Source organism: Balaenoptera musculus, chromosome 2 (genome assembly GCF_009873245.2).
Source record: "Balaenoptera musculus isolate JJ_BM4_2016_0621 chromosome 2, mBalMus1.pri.v3, whole genome shotgun sequence".
Lineage (NCBI taxonomy): Eukaryota > Metazoa > Chordata > Mammalia > Artiodactyla > Balaenopteridae > Balaenoptera > Balaenoptera musculus.
This window is the reverse complement of record NC_045786.1, coordinates 50473217-50490200: the sequence shown is the minus strand read 5'-3', so window position 1 is coordinate 50490200 and position 16984 is coordinate 50473217. Positions and strand designations below refer to the sequence as shown.

Genomic DNA, 16984 nt, shown 5'->3' with positions numbered 1-16984 from the left:
TTTGAGTAACTTTGTATCTATTAAAGAAATTGATTTTGTAACTAAAAAAACTTATGAAATAAAAATCTCCAGACACCCCCCTCAAAAAACCAATTCACCATAAATTGTATGGGTTTATTTCTAGACTCTCAATTCTACTCCATTAATCTATATGTATATCCCTACACTAGTAGCAAAATGTCCTAATTACCATAGCTTTGTAGTTAAGTTCTGAGATCAGGAAATGGGAATCCTCCAACTTTATTATTTTTAAAGACTGGTTTTTGGCTATTCAAGGTATCTTGAATTTCCATGTGAATTTTAAGATCAGCTTGTCAATTTCTGCAAAAACAGCCAGCTAAGATTTTGATATGGATTGCCCTGAATCTGTTTGGGGAGTACTGCAATCTTAATAATAGTAAGTCTTCTAATTCATAAACACTGTATGTCTTCCATTTACTTAGGTTGCCTTTAGATTCTTTCAACAATGTTTTCTAGTTTTCAGAGTACAAGTATTACACTTCTTTTGTTAAATTTATTCCTAAGTACTTTATTCTTTTGATGCTATTATAAATAGAACTGTTTTCTTAATTTCACTTATGGATCTCACTGCTTTCACTCTATATGATTCTTGACTTCAAAAATGTAGAATGATATTTTAAAAAGAGTAATCAGAAGTTTATTACATTTATTTTTTAAGTTTTTTTATTGAAGTATAGTTGATTTACAATATTGTGTTAATTTCAGGTATACAGAAAAGTGGTTCAGTTATATATCTACACATACATATATATATACACATATGATTTTCATATTATTTTCCATTATAGGTTATTTTAAGACATTGAATATAGTTCCCTGTGCTATAAAGTAAATCCTTATTGCTTACCTATTTTATATACAGTAGCGTGTATCTGTTAATCCCAGACTCCCAATTTATCCCTCCCCACCCCTTTCCCCTTTGGTAACCATAAGTTTTTCTATGTCTGTGAGTCTGTTTCTGTTTTGTAAATAAATTCATTTGTACTATTTTTTAGATTCCATATATAAATATTTGTCTTTCTCTGTCTGACATACCTCACTTAGTATGATATTCTCTAGGTCCATTCGTGTTGCTGCAAATGGCAATGCTTCATTCTTTTTTATGGGTAATATTCCATTGTGTGTGTGTGTGTGTGTGTGTGTGTGTGTACACACACACACACACACCCCACATCTTCTTTATCCATTCAACACTTAGGTTGCTTCCATGTCTTGGATATTGTGAATAGTGCTACTATGAACACTGGGGTGCATGTATCTTTTCGAATTAGAGTTTTTGTCTTTTCCAGATACACACCCAGGAGTGGGATTGCTAGATGCTATGGTAGCTCTATTTTTGGTTTTTTAAGGAACATCCATACTGTTCTCCATAGTGGCTGCACCAATTTACATTCCCATCAACAGTGTAGCAAGGTTCCCTTTTCTCCATACCCTCTCCAGCATTTATTATTTGTAGACTTTTTGATAATAGCCATTATAACCAGTGTGAGGTGATACCTTACTGTGATTTTGATTTGCATTTCTCTAATAATTAGCAAAGTTGAGCATCTTTTCATGTGCCTGTTGGACATCTGTATATCTCCTTTGGTGAAATGTCTACTTAGGTCTTCTGCCTATTTTTGATTTGAGTTGGTTTTCTTTTTTTTTTGGATACCGTATTTTATAAGCTGTTTGCATATTTTGGAAATTAAGCCCGTTGGTCACATCACTTACAAATATTTTCTCCCCTTCTGTAGGTTGTTTTTTTGTTTTGATGATGGTTTCCTTTGCTACACAAAAGCTTTTAAGTTTGATTAGGTCTCATTTGTTTATTTTTGTTATTATTTCTTTTACTTTGGGAGACTGATCTAAGAAAATATTGCTACGATTTATGTCAGAGAATGTTTTGCCTATGTTCTCTTCTAGGAGTCTTATGTTGACATGTCTTATATTTACGTCTCTAAACCATTTTGAGTTTATTTTTGTGCATGGTGTAAGGGTGTGTTCTAACTTCATTGATTTACATGCAGCTGTCCAGCTTTCCCAACACCACTGATTGAAGAGACTGTTTTTTCTCCATTTTATATTCTTGCCTCCTATGTCAAAGATTGACTATAGGTGTGTGGGCTTATTTCTAGGCTCTCTACTCTGTTCCATTGATCTATATGTCTATTTTTGTGCCAATACCATGCTATTTTGATTACCGTAGCTACGCAGTACTTTCTGAAGTCTGTGAGGGTTATGTCTCCAGTTTTGTTCTATTGCCTCAGGATTACTTTGGCAATTTTGTGTCTTTTATAGTTACATACAAATTTGGGGATTATTTGTTCTAGTTCTGTGAAAAAATGTCATGGGTATTTTGATAGGGATTGCATTAAATCTATAGATTACTTTGGGTAGTATGGCCATTTTAACAATATTCATTCTTCCAATCCAAGAACATGGGATATCTTTCCATCTCTGTGAATTGTCTTCAATTTTCTTTATCAATGTTTTATAGTTTTTAGCATATAGGTCTTTCACCTCCTTGGTTAGATATGTGCCTAGGTATTTTTGACGTGATTTTAAATGGGATTTTTTTTTAACTTTCTCTTTCTGATATTTCATTGTTAGTGTAAAGAAATGCAACAGATTTCTGTATATTAATCTTGTATCCTGTTACCTTGCTGATTTCATATATTAGTTTTTATGTGGAGTCTTTAGGGTTTGCTATATAGAGTATCATGTTATCTGCATATAATGACAATTTTACCTCTTCCCTTCCAATTTGCATACCTTTTATTTCCTTTTCTTGTCTGATTGCTGTGGCTAGGACTTCCCATACTATGCTGAAAAGAAGTGGTGAGGGTGGGCATCCTTGTCTTGCTCCAGAATTTAGGAGGAAGGCTTTCAGCTTTTCACCATTGAGTATTATGTTGGCTGTGGGTTTGTCATAAACAGCTTTTATTATGTTGAGATATGTTCCCTCTATACTCACTTTGGTGAGAGTTTTTATCATGAATGGATGTTGAGTTTTATCAAATAATTTTTCTGCATCCATTGAGATGATCATGTGGTTTTTGTCTTTTGTTAATGTGGTGAATCACATTGATTGATTTGTGTATGCTGAACCATCCTTGTGACCCTGGGACGAATCCAACTTCATTGTGGTATATGATCTTTTTTATGTATTGTTGGATTCAAGTTGCTAATATCTTGTTGAGAATTTTTGCATCTACATTCATCAAAGACACTGGCCTGTAATTTTCTTTTTTGGTAGTTTCTTTGTCTGGTTTTGATATCAGGGTGATGGTGGCTTCATAGGATGACTCTGGGAGTGTTCCCTCATATTCAGTCTTTTGGAAGAGTTTGAGAAAGATCGGTATAAGTCCTTCTTTGTATGTTTGGTAGAATTTCCCAGTGAAGCCATCTGGTCCTGCACTTCTGCTTGCAGGGAGTTTTTTTAAATTACATATTATATTTCACTTCCAGTATTCAGTCCATTCAAATTATCTATTTCTTCTTGATTCAGTTTTGGTAGGCTGTATGTTTCTAGAAAATTGTTCATTTCTTCCAGGTTGTCCAATTTGTTGGCATATAATTGTTCACAGTATTCTCTTATGGTTTTTTGTATTTCTGTAGTATTGGTTGTTATTTCTCTTATTTCATTTCTTATTTTGTTTCTTTGGGTTCTCTCTTTTTTCTTGGTGACCCTAGCTAGATGCTTGTCAATTTTGTTTACCCTTTCAAAAAACCAGCTCGTGGTTTTATTGATCTTTTCTACTGCTTTTTGATCTCTATTTTATTTATTTCCTCTCTCATATTTCCTTCCTTCTACTGACTTTGGGTTTTGTTTCTTCTTTTTCTAATTCTTTTAGGTGGTAGGTTGGGTTGTTTGAGATTTTTCTTGTTTCTTGAGGAAGGTCTATATCACTATGAACTTCCTTCCTTGAACTACTTTTGCTGCATCCCATGGATTTTGTAATGTTCTGTTTTCATTGTCATTTGTCTCCAGGTATTTTCTGATTTCCTCTTTGATTTCACTGTTGACCCACTGGTTTGTTAGTAGCATGTTGTTAATTTTTTTTATTGCAGTTAAACACGAATACCTTGGGTCCTCTAATTTTTATCTACTACAAGGGGAAAAAAATTGATCTAAATAAGCAAGAAACCCTAATAGCCATCCACTTTGCTAAAAGATCTTAAAAAATCAGAATCTAGCAATGCCAAATAATTTTAATCCCAATTTCAGTACTGGGCAATGCAACTACCTTACGCACATGCATGTGTGCACACACATACACACAGTCACAAATGATGTCTTGCATTCCCTTATTAACTATATAAACAAAATAACCGCTATTCTCTTAGTCACACGAACTTGAGGGAGACTATCTTACTATAATTGTCAATGTGATTAGAGATTCTTTGCTCTTACAGATTTATCTTTCAGTTACTTTTAATACAAGAACATTTTTCTTCACTGTAAAATAGGATATTTTCATTACTGTTTACAAACAATTAAATCCAGGCAGAAGTTCAAATTCTAAATTAATTTAAGACTATCATTTAACTATTGTTTTATGGAAAATGAGCAAAGCATTCCATTTCAGCCGGAATTGCACATGCTATATCTAATGACACATTTTTAAAATACAATATGTTGTATGAACTTAATGATGGCTACTACTCAGTATTTAAAGATATGATTCAATAAGTAAAACAAACTTTACTTTGAACTATAGCTATTACTTGAAAACAGTTTTTCTGTATTATATAACTTTCATAAAGGCAGAACATGCCCTACAAACAATTACACTTAATTTTATAAAGCTCTGACTTATATTTGGTTGTTATAAATTTTAGGTAAAATTCAAAAACATTAACATATGATCAATAAAAGTATGAAACATAGATATCACTAAGAAAATAATCCCATACTAACTACAAAAGGGACTAATTAACAAATTCATGGGTATCATGATAGATATTCTGGCCTGAAAAGCAATTTAAATGATATAAATCTATCAAAAGAAAGGCAAGAAGTCATTATGACTCAAGGCACTTTGAACAATGGTGGAGGCTGTACCCTGCACATGGGCATAGGGCCAAGAGAAGGCAAGTGGGGACTGAATCCAGTTTGTTCTCCACTCTCTAAACCCTGAACCCTAGCAGAGGGCAGCATCCACCTAAAATTGGGAGAAGAGCCTTTTTCTAACTTTGCAAGGGCTAGCTGTGACTTGGCTGTAACACATCCAAACAACTAGTTCTTAGAAAAATTAGGACAACTAAGATACTAAATATTGGTACCCTTCCTAAAATCATAACACCAAAATATCACTTCTCACTGTGAGTTTATTTTGAATGTTTTAGGTAAAATCGTTAATATAGCAAAACATAAATAGGTTGAGGGGAGGGGAGAAATCATCTAAAATTCTAAAATGGTATCCTTCTAGTTCATTTGGATTTCTCTGATTAATAACTGGTTATATATTCAGATTAGAGACATTTTAAAGCTGAATGCTAAAAAATTAGAGGACAGCTTAGGGGTATATTGTTAAGAACCTATTCCTAATAGAGAAATATACAACTTATTTTACACAACATATATAGTGCAAAAAATTATGTATTAACTAAATTTGATGGAACTAGAAGTAATTTTTTTAAGGTCACTATCCCTCCTTTCATTTAATTGTACAGGGAGTTTGAAGATTTTTTTAAAATTGTGTTTCCTTAAAGACACACATTTTTAAATGATACAAATTATTAATCATGATAAATAATCCAATCTACTGACTAAAAAGACATTATAACTGAAATTTTTATCAGAATGACCAGCCTATAAAATGTTTATTTTATTTCTAGATATACCAATGAATTGCCATGTGACTTTCAGTGACTCACGTCTTCACTACCTCAAATCAGTTGTACAAAGTGGAGCAAGAATATAGCTCAAACTCTTGTAGGAAATTATGAGGATATAACCACAGGGCACCTTGGGCTCCTTAGAGATAAGCAAAATATTATTAAAATTATTATTAAAAAGGATATTTTGTAAACTGCCCTTATTAAGACTAAATCCCATCCATACATGACCTTTCATTCCCAGATTAATTACACATACATAAGAGCAATGTCCTGTCTTCACATGGGACACACAGAAGAAATAAAGGACACATCAAGGCAAGGTGTGAAAATGAGAATGAGATTCTAGTCCTCCACCACCAACTCACTTTCAATATTAGCGCTCTGTCATTTTTAAAATGTAGATTCTTATACCTATCCCAAATCATAATGATTTCTGGGAAAAAACCTTTGCCAGTAATTACATCCTGTATAAAGATAAATTATCCTTACTAGAAACCATCTCCATTCTCTATATTATTACAAATACTAAATACATTTAAATCTTTTAACCTTGTATCACCTGAATCAAACCTGTATATAAATGCTGTTCTAGGTCTAACTTTATCTTTATTTATAAAGATAAATATGATTTGGCATATACCATTATATTCAGAATCAGAAGATTTCTAAATGAATGTGAAAAGAAGTATAGCAATATGGGTAGGCATGCAATACAATTAGGAACTGGCATATTTGGTGTTAACATATAATATACACAAGCATGAAATGTATACATTTTACGTTTTTATTTTTATGTGCTTTGATTTTACTCTGCATAAGTGGAATCACAAATTATGAATTTTTTTGTTTCTAGCTTCTATTGAGAAACATGTTTGTGTTACCTGTGTAGTATGTAGCTGTAGTTCATCCATTTTTATTGCTATAAACATATATAAATATATATATATAAACATATATATGTTACATATATATAAACATATCACAATTTTATTCAATCAACTGTTGATGAATATTGCATTGAGTCTGAAGCTACTAAAACACTGCTGCCACCAATATTATCAGCATATCTCTTGGTACACATGTTCATTCATTACTCTCAGGGGTATACTCATGGAAGGAAATTATTGGGTCACAGGGTAAGCAAGTAACAAACTGTTTCCTAAAGTGGTTGTAGTAACATACATTCCTACCAGCAGTGTTTACTGAGTTGCTATAACACTTAACATCCTCTCCAAAACTTGTACTGTCAATCTACTTTTTAAATTCAGACACTCTAGTGTTTTATGGAGGCTCTTTGCAGTTTTAATTTATATTTCCCAGATTACTAATGAAGTTAAGCACCTTTTTCACATATTTCTTGAATACTTGTAATTCTTTTAGAAAGTGCCTTTAAGGGACTTCCCTGGTGGTCCAGTGGTTAAGACTCCGCATTTCCACTGCAGAGGGTGTGAGTTCAATCCCTCGTTGGGGAAGTTTCACATGCTGTGTGGTGCAGCCAAAAAAAAAAATAGAAAGTGCCTTTATATGTCTCTTACCCCTTTTTCTATTGGATTTTTTGTCTTTGTCACACTGATGTGCATAAGTGCTTTGAATATTCTGATATATACATTTTGTCTGTTACATGTGTTGCAAACATCATCTTCCACCCTGCCTTCCCTCTCTATTCTAATGGTGACTTTGCAAGAACAAAATTTCTTAATTTTAAGGTAATCAAACTTATCAATTGTGTTATTTATATCAGCACTTTTTATTTCTTTTTAAGAATATTTTCCTGTCCAGAGATCATGAGCATGTTCTCCTTACATTTAGCTTCTAAAGTTTTACAGTTCTGCCTTTCACACTGAGATGTACAAATCAATCTTTAATTGATTTTTGCATATGGTATGGAGTATGAGTCATATTTTTGCTTTATCACCAATTGTTCCAATATCATTTATTGAGTAATTCTTTTCCCACCACTCTAAAGTGTCAGTTTTGTCATAAAGCAAGTGCGCATGTACACAGTGACCCTCTTTCAGACTCTTTATTTCTTTTGTTTATCCTTGTGGCATTATTTCATGAAAGTAATTATTGTAGATTTATAGGCTTTGAGTAGAGAAAGTCTTCTGATTTGATCTTCTTTTTCGTGACTAAGCTATTCTTGGGCAGGCCATAAAATTTCCTTTAAAACACAAAACAGAAACTAATAAAAATTTTTTATAATATCCATTGGGATTACAATGAATTGAGAATAATGCTCAAAATGGATTATAACCCTCAGAAAAACATAACCTTAATGGATGACCAAATTAACCCCACAATAAAAGCTGCTCTGGACCAATGCTGACCAAGCTTTAAAAAAAAAAAAAACAGCCTCAAAAGGATTCAGCTGATACCAAGTAACTTAAACGTGTACAAAAACAAAGTTCAACACTATATAAAAAGTGCAAAAAAATCGCTATACCCAACAATGTCCAGCATTCAAACAATGAAAAGCAGAAAATGTGGCCCATAATAACAATAGGCAATCAATATAGAGAACCAGGAATGATAAAGTTAATGGAATTAACAGATGAAGGCATTAAAACAATGATTATAAATAAGTTTTATATGTTAGAAAAGGTAAAGGAAAATAAGAATATGATGAGAAAAATGAAAGAAATAAAACTTCCAGAGATAAAAAATAATTATTAGAAATAAAAAACAGGGCTTCCCTGGTGGCGCAGTGGTTGAGAATCTGCCTGCCAATGCAGGGGACACGGGTTCGAGCCCTGGTCCGGGAAGATCCCACATGCCGTGGAGCAACTGGGCCCGTGAGCCACAACTACTGAGCCTGCGCGTCTGGAACCTGTGCTCCGCAACAAGAGAGGCCGCAACAGTGAGAGGCCCACGCACTGCGATGAAGAGTGGCCCCTGCTCACTGCAACTAGAGAAAGCCCTCGCACAGAAACGAAGACCCAACACAGCCAAAAATAAATAAATTAATTAAAAAAAAAAAAAGAAATAAAAAACATACTGGATGGTATTAAGAACAGATTATATATTGAAAAAAAAAATCAGTGAACCTTGAGACATGACATTAACCATCCAAATAAAACAGAGAGGAAAAAAAGAATGAAAAAGAAGGGGGAGTTAAGTGCCGAGACAATCTCAAATGTATAACTGAAATTCCCTCCCCTCCAAAATATCACCTGGGATAAGTGGGATATCTGAAAAAATAGTGGTCAGTATGTTTCTAAATTTGGTTTAAAAAACAAAAAAAAACAAAAACTCAAAAAAACTAAACAGGATTTTCACAGAGAAAACCATATGAAGGCACATTATAATCAAGTGACATCATAATCATAGTCACTAAAAAAGTTGTAAGACTGAAGAGCAATCAAACAAAAAAGAAAATTTACATATGAGGCAACAAAGTAAAAATAACAGCAGACTTTCGGTCAGAAACTATACAAGCTATTTCAGAAATGACTTCGCAACATATTACCAGAGATAGGGACAAGATAGAAGACCCAATTCATCAAGAATAAATTTTTTTAAAAAGATATGTATGCACCTATTAAAAGAGCTTCAAAATACATGAACCAGTAAGTGAAAGGAGAAACAGACAAATCCACAATTAAAGTTGACTCTTCTCTCAGCAATTACTGTAAACAAATAGAAAATCAGAAGGGATAAATCTTGAAGAACACTATCAATCAATTTGACCTAATATTTTTAGAAAGCTCCACTCAACAGCATACAATTCTTCTTAAGTGCACACAAAACATTCATTTATACAGACAACATTCTGCACTCTATAATAAACCCACAAAGCACAATATGTTCTTGGACCACAAAAAAATTAAATTAAAAACCTATTAGAGAAAAAGATCTGGAAAATTTAGGAAATATTTGGAAATTATATAGGTCCAAAAAAAATCACAAAGGAGCTTAAAAATACTTTGAACTCCATGTAAACAAACACACGTAAAGAAACTTTGCAGAATGCAGACAGAGAAAAGTTTTAAATTTTAGAATTTAATTTTTCCTTTAGAAAAAGTAGGAAGGTCTCGAATACTAGAATGAGAGTATCACTACAGATCCTTCAAACATTAAAAGAATAAAGAACTATAACATGAAACTTCATGCCAATACATTAGACAACTTACATAAAATAGACAAATTCCTTAGAAGACACAAAAAACTAAAACTTATTCAAAAAGAATTAATACAGACCTGAATAGCCCAATATCAAACCCTTCCCACAAAGAAACTCCAAGGCCAGTGGTCTTCGTTGGTAAATTCTACCAAACACTTAAAGAAGAAATAACACCAACTGTATGAAAACTTTTCCAGAAGAGGAAATCTTTCCAACTCACCCTGTTATCCTGATACAAAAACCAGACAAAGGACATTATTAAAAAACTACATACCAACGTCTACTATGAACACAGATGAAAAAAACCTCTCATTAACATAAATCTGAACTTACACAACAATTTAACTCAAAATTACCTTTATTTCAAGATACCAGAAAACATTCACATATTTGCAATTTTTGTCTATTATCTGTATCTGTAACAACTTTCTTCAAGGCTTCAACATCGGAATTATTTTATGCCTTTGTATCACAGACCTAAAGAGATTGAAAGTGAGATAATTCTTGGGATAGCTCACCAAAATAAATGGTTTCTTAATATAAAAAATTTAACCCAGCAATATATAAAAAGTATTAATACATCATGACCAAGTGGGGATTATCTCAGAAATGCATGATTTATTCATTCAATATTCAAAAATCAATCAATCAACTACATTAACAGACAAAAGGAAAAAAACCATGTGATCATCTCAAGATGCAGAAAAAGCATCTGATAAAAATTCATTTGATAAAAATACTCACTGATAATAAGAAAATATACTCCCAGCAAACTACGAATATAAGGGAATTTCTTCAATCTGATAAAGGATATCTATAAAAAACCTACAGCTAACATCATACTTAATGGTAAAAGCCTGGATGGTTTTGACCTAAGATCAACAGTAAGGCAACAGGGATTTCCCTGGTGGCACAGTGGTTAAGAATCCACCTGCCAATGCAGGGGACAACGGGTTCAAGCCCTGCTCCGGGAAGATCCCACATGCCATGGAGCAACTAAGCCTGTGTGCCACAACTACTGAGCCTGCACTCTAGAGCCCGTGAGCCACAACTACTGAAGCCCGCATGCCTAGAGCCCATGCTCTGCAACAAAGAGAAGCCACCACAATGAGAAGCCCATGCACCACAACAAAGCCCATGTGCAGCAACAAAGACCCAACACAGCAACGAAGATCCAACACAGCCATAAATAAATAAATAAATAGATAGATAAATAAGAGTAAGGCAACAATGTGAGCCCACCACTTCTATTCAACATTGCACTGGGACTACTAGGCAGTGCAATAAAGCAAGCAAAAGAAATAAAAGGTACAAAAATTGAAAAGGTAGAGGTAAAATAGTCTTTACTCACAGACAAGATGATGGTCTACACAGAACATTTGAAGGAATACACAAAACTGCCACAAGAACTAGTAAGTTTAGCAGAATCATAAATTACAAAGGTTTATGTAAAAATCTATTATATTTCTATACACTAACAACAAACAATCGGGAACTGATGTTAAGATGCCATTTACAATAACATAAAAATAGAAAACAGAGATCAATTCAACAAAATACGTGTAATACCTTTACACTGAAAACTACAAAATACTGCCGAGAAACTAAAGACAGCTTAAATGGAGAAAGATACCAAATTCACACATCAGAAGACTCAACATCCTTAAGAGATTAATTCTCTCCCTATTAGCCTCTAAAAGCATTCATAATCAAAATCCCATTGAGGCTTTTTTGTAGAAAATGACAAGCTAATTCTAAAATACATAGAGAGAAATGGAAAGGACTTAGAATAGAAAAACAGCTTTGAAACAGAAGAGCAAACTTGGAGGATTTACACTACCTGATTTTAATATAAAGCTATGGTAATCAAGACAGTACAGTATTGTCATAAGGATAGATACATAAATCAATAGAACATAATAGAGTCCTGAAATAGACCCCCATATAATGTCAACTGATCTGCAGCAAAGGTGCCAAGGCAGTAATTCAGTAGGGGAAAATATAACCTTTTCAAAAATGCTTCTTGAACAATTTGATTTTCATATGCAAAGAAATAAATCTCACCCCTTACCTAATACCATATATAAAAATTAACTCAAAGGGGACCAAACACTTAAAATACAAGAGCCCAAAGCAGTTTCAAGACATGAAGGAAAAGAAAAAAGGTAGAAAAAATTTTGCCCAATGTCTGTGCCAACTCCTCCAATTTCTACTCAGAATTAGGGCAGAATTATAGGGAAAACAAATCTGAGGTTCTTCAGTCAACATTTGAACCTACTCAAAAGGAAAAGAGTGTTCCCCATCTAAGTACTCAGAGTAACTCCAAAGCAAGTAGCTCTTAACTCAGTCACAGTCCTCAGAACCATGCAAAACCTGCCATAAAGAATAAGACACTGTTTATATCTTCAGAACTCAGTGAAAGAAGTATCATAGAGGATACCCTAAAGCTTAAACATAACCCAAATATAACAACTGAAGTTATGCTCACAGCCATCACGGAGGTTCAGAGAAGGTACAGAATTATAGGGAAATTATAGGGGAAATTCTCTGGAATGAGAATGTCTAAATTCCTATAGTGCTTTAATTCAAATCACTCAGTATTGAGCAGTTAGTGAACAATATATATATATATATATATATATATATATATATATATATATATATATGAGAAATGTAAAAAAGATGAGAAAAGAAAACAAACCAAATAAACACTGAAAGATATACAGAAGACTAACCAAGGTTTATATTTTAAAATGTGAACTAAACTTCATTATTCCCATCCTTCCTGTACATATACAATTTTTCGACTGAAGGATACTTTTCAATTGGAAAAACAATACCTTTTCCCCTAGTTTCCCAAACTGAAGGATATCATAAAATGGGCTGTTCTGCAGTCAAGGTTTAAGAAGAAAAATATATGGGCATAAGAAACTGACATTGGAATAAAGTATTTTAACAAAAACTCATTTTGTAAGCTCATAAAAGTTCTTTCTACCATTTAATAATTCAAGAAAAAATTTAAACATTAAACAGCAAAAGTATTCTTAAAACAAGAATAACAACAAGAGCAAATATTGTAAGTAGCTTTCCCAAGTTTTTACTGACATAACCATCAGGCTTGATCAACTGTATCTAACATTCAGAATGTTAAGGTTAACATATTATATATAACACACTGAAAACTATCCCCTAACATTTTCTGAAATTACATTATGTTAAAATATCCTAGTATTAATATAATTCTTTTCCATTTTGAATAGAAGGTAGAATTCAAGTGAAGTTTCACTTATGAAAGCTTTTTGAGGAGAACTACACATCTTACTAGCATACTGGAACCATTAACCTAGGCCAATGTAAGTTTTTAAATCAAAATTGCCTACTCCAGAGCTTTGCAAATATGGGCCTACAACTTAAGGCAAAAAATTCAAAGTCACAAAAAAAGTCTACATTTTAAAAAGATTTCTTAAATTTGCTTAATTTTTTTCTTCAACCCTTCCACCTTTCAAGAGATATGGCTAGATTTGTCCACTTTGTCTTTCATTTGAAAATCTCTCCTCATAATGTTACTCACGTCCTCAAACCCTCTCTTCCTCCAACTTACTGTCACAGTAAATATGGACTTTAGATTTTTTTTCCTTATTTTCAAATACATGTAATGGACATGGAAAATGGAAGTGGAAAAGATGTAAAAGTATGGGATTATCTCAGCAGTGCCACTATATGAGAAACTGTCACTATACCACATCATGTATATTTTGTGTGTGTGTATGTATATATACACATACGTATATATGTATATTCAACAGGATTTTATGAATTTCCTTAATTAATCTACCTTAATCCCCAAAATAAACTCCAAAATGACTGTTATTCAAGCTCACAAGGCAGTCTTATTTAAAAAAAAAAAAATCCCATTGTGTTTATTTACTTCATAACATAGAAAAAAGGAAAAATGTCTTACCAGAAATGATGTATCAGCAAAAAGTGCACTTAGATGTGATCCTTGCAGAGAATTCTTCTTTGTTACTTTTTCACAAAATCCAATTCTTTAATAAAGAAAAAAATATTAGATGGGTTAGTAATTATTCTTAAGTCTAAAACAAAATTAAATATAATTTCATTACTACAAATTTCAACAATCAACAGACAGTTCCACTAATACTTACTGATCAATAGAAAAATGAATTTTTAAAAATTTGGCTAATAAAAACACAATGTTAGCCAATTGGGCATTGCTAATGTCACTAATCCATTTTTTTCAGGAAGTATTACTTAAACGTTCAGTAATATTCTATCCACGCCAAGGTTCACAAATTGGTGTCCTAGGTCCCACTTTCCTACCCTCTATATCACATGATATACTTTATATTTAACTGGTATACACAGCCTACTGAATTTACGTTTTGATAAAATAGTTACATTCTGAAAATGTTCACTGTACTATGTTCTCATTTAGAAAAAAAACTGTCAATGGGTCAGTGACTTGCATTGCCATAAAATGTGTATATATTCAAATGCTATGTGTATACTTAGAGCTTTCACTCTTTTAAAGGGAACAATGAAATGAAAATGAACATAAAAATGCCAAAAACAAATATAAAACAGATTAATGTCAATAATTCACATTAATAAAGGAACACTAATAAATGCTAACCAATGGAGTCGTGCATAAAGAATAATCCAGTCCTGCTACACTTTTGCTTGGAAATAGTAGCAATACACTTAGGTAGAAAGAGAAAGATGGTAAAAGCCTCTCCTCACCCTGACTGGCCAGGATCAATTTATGACGCTAATCTAATAATTTAGAATTACATGATTGGGTAATTATGACAATCCCCAAGTAAATCTGCTTCATCAAATGAAAATGGTAATTTCTCCACACAAACACCAGTCTTTTGAATCTTGTTCAGCAATACTAATTATTGTGATACTACAATTTTGTTTCTATTTGAAATGCATATCCCCTCTAGAAGCGGGGGGGGGGGGGAGTGGAGCCACGGTCTGCCAAATATTTTTTATATTAACGAATTAAGCATTAAAAGCTTTAACTTTAAAACACACATACACACACACACACACACACACACACACATAAATAAGCCCTTTTTTTTTACCAAGGTTAAAAGGAGCTTGCTTTAAAAAGCCAATTTCAGCTTTTAGTCTAATTGTACCGAAATACAGAACAGAGCAATCTCCTCAAATACCAATACATTACCAGTTTCTAAAATCCAATAATTCAAAGTGAAACTATTTTTCATGTGTTCTCATTCTAAACAAAACTAATTATTTTTAAATGTATTTGGACACCTGCTTTGTGTCAGTGTCACAGTAGGAATTAAAGTTTGGCAATTTGACCCACGGTAAATAACAGATTAAATAAAAATTTGTAATTATCCACGTGGTACATATTCTTATATCAAAAAATATTAATTCCTCAATTCTATAAATTAACTGTTATTGACAAGTTTGTTTTGTACACAGTTCTCAAATAGTTTCTAAAAGGTAATATTCTAAAAACCAAGTTTTTATAGGTCGTTTATAACAATCTATAAAGAAATACACTCTCACCTTCAAAAAATAAAACCAAAACTAAAATGTTAGTGCTACAGCCAGTTATCATTAAATTTCACATACTGAACATCCAAAATCCCATTACTCTGTCCAGGTAAGAGCTAGACAACCTGTACCTCTAACAGCTATCTTTCCCAAACCTGGTCCTAACTAATTTCCTAGCTCCCTCTACTTCTAATTAACCTACACTGTTGTTAACCTGGACTACAAGCCATTGCCCAAACTGTCAAACTCTGTAATTTTGTTCAAGATTTTACCTCTACCTGGAAACAACCTTCCTTATCTGGATCAAATGTCCAGTTCAATTGACACCTTCTGTGAGGGCATCCTCAGGTATCCTTTACCACCATCATCACCATCACTTACATGGGGCAAAATAACTATAGTTAGTTTTGTAGGTATGAGTCTCTTCTATTATACTACATGCTTTTTAAGAGAAAGAACTTTTTTGTACTTTTTTCATTTCTATATCCCCAGTATCTAGTCAATACCTGGCACACAATTCAACATTATCCATTCAGAAAACATTTACTGGGTATCCAATATACTCCCGACACTTCTCTAGGTGCTAGGAATAAATCCCTATATCTATTCCTGACTTTATGGAGTTTACATTCTAGTGGGGGAGACCTACAGCACACAGTGAATAAGGGATATATGTGTATACAGCAGGTTTGTGGAAAGTCCTTAATGAGAAAAAAATAAAGCAGGGAAGGAAGTACTGTCATAGGGAGGGGATTAAAATTTGAGAAAAGGTGTCCAAGAAAGGCCTAACATAACAATAATAGTAATAATAACTGCAACAGCAGCAATAACATTTGAGAATTTATCATATGCTAATCAGTAGCCTAATTGCTTTACATATATTAAGTGATGTAAAGCCAACAATAACCTCACTATTATCCTCAAGAGGAAACTGAAATACTAAGAAGCAGCTAGCCAAGGTCACAGAGCTAAACCAGTAAAGTGGTAAAGCCAGGATTAGAACCCAGGCATGCTTTTAACAACTACACATAACCACAGTTCAGTTAATGCTTTTGTTGAATAAATTTAATAAGTGAAATAAATGAATGCATACTATAGCAACAGACTCAAAAGAGAGCAAAGCATATCAGTCTCAGAGGACTGATACACTTGAGCGGCTTCAGATATACAATGAACATCAATACCTATATATGAAGACATCCTGACAAATAACAAGTCGGTGCCTGCTGTGAACAAAAATTATAAACAGTGATAATTCCTCTATAACTTTAAAAATACATTTTAAGCTCCTATATGAGAATTACCAGAACTAAAAATTACACAAACAATATCACAAAAAGCACATGGAGAGATCATTTAAAAAAAAAAAAAGAAAACTTTTAAAAAAGGTCCTCTGAAACAAATGAGACCTTTGAAGGCATTACCATTTCAGTGATAAATGTTGAATACCATATTTTATAC

The 16984-nt window shown here is 32.9% G+C and overlaps 1 protein-coding gene across 8 annotated transcripts in view; it reads right to left on the bottom strand.

Annotated features, from left to right (window-relative positions):
- The window catches only part of MEF2A (myocyte enhancer factor 2A), a 165865-nt gene that overhangs the window by 126024 nt on the left and 22857 nt on the right, over nucleotides 1–16984 (bottom strand). For all 8 annotated transcript variants that reach the window (XM_036842218.1, XM_036842220.1, XM_036842217.1 and 5 more), the window contains exon 2: nucleotides 13929–14013. The gene's annotated coding sequence lies outside the window, so the exon portion shown is untranslated. The remainder of the gene's footprint in view (nucleotides 1–13928; nucleotides 14014–16984) is intronic.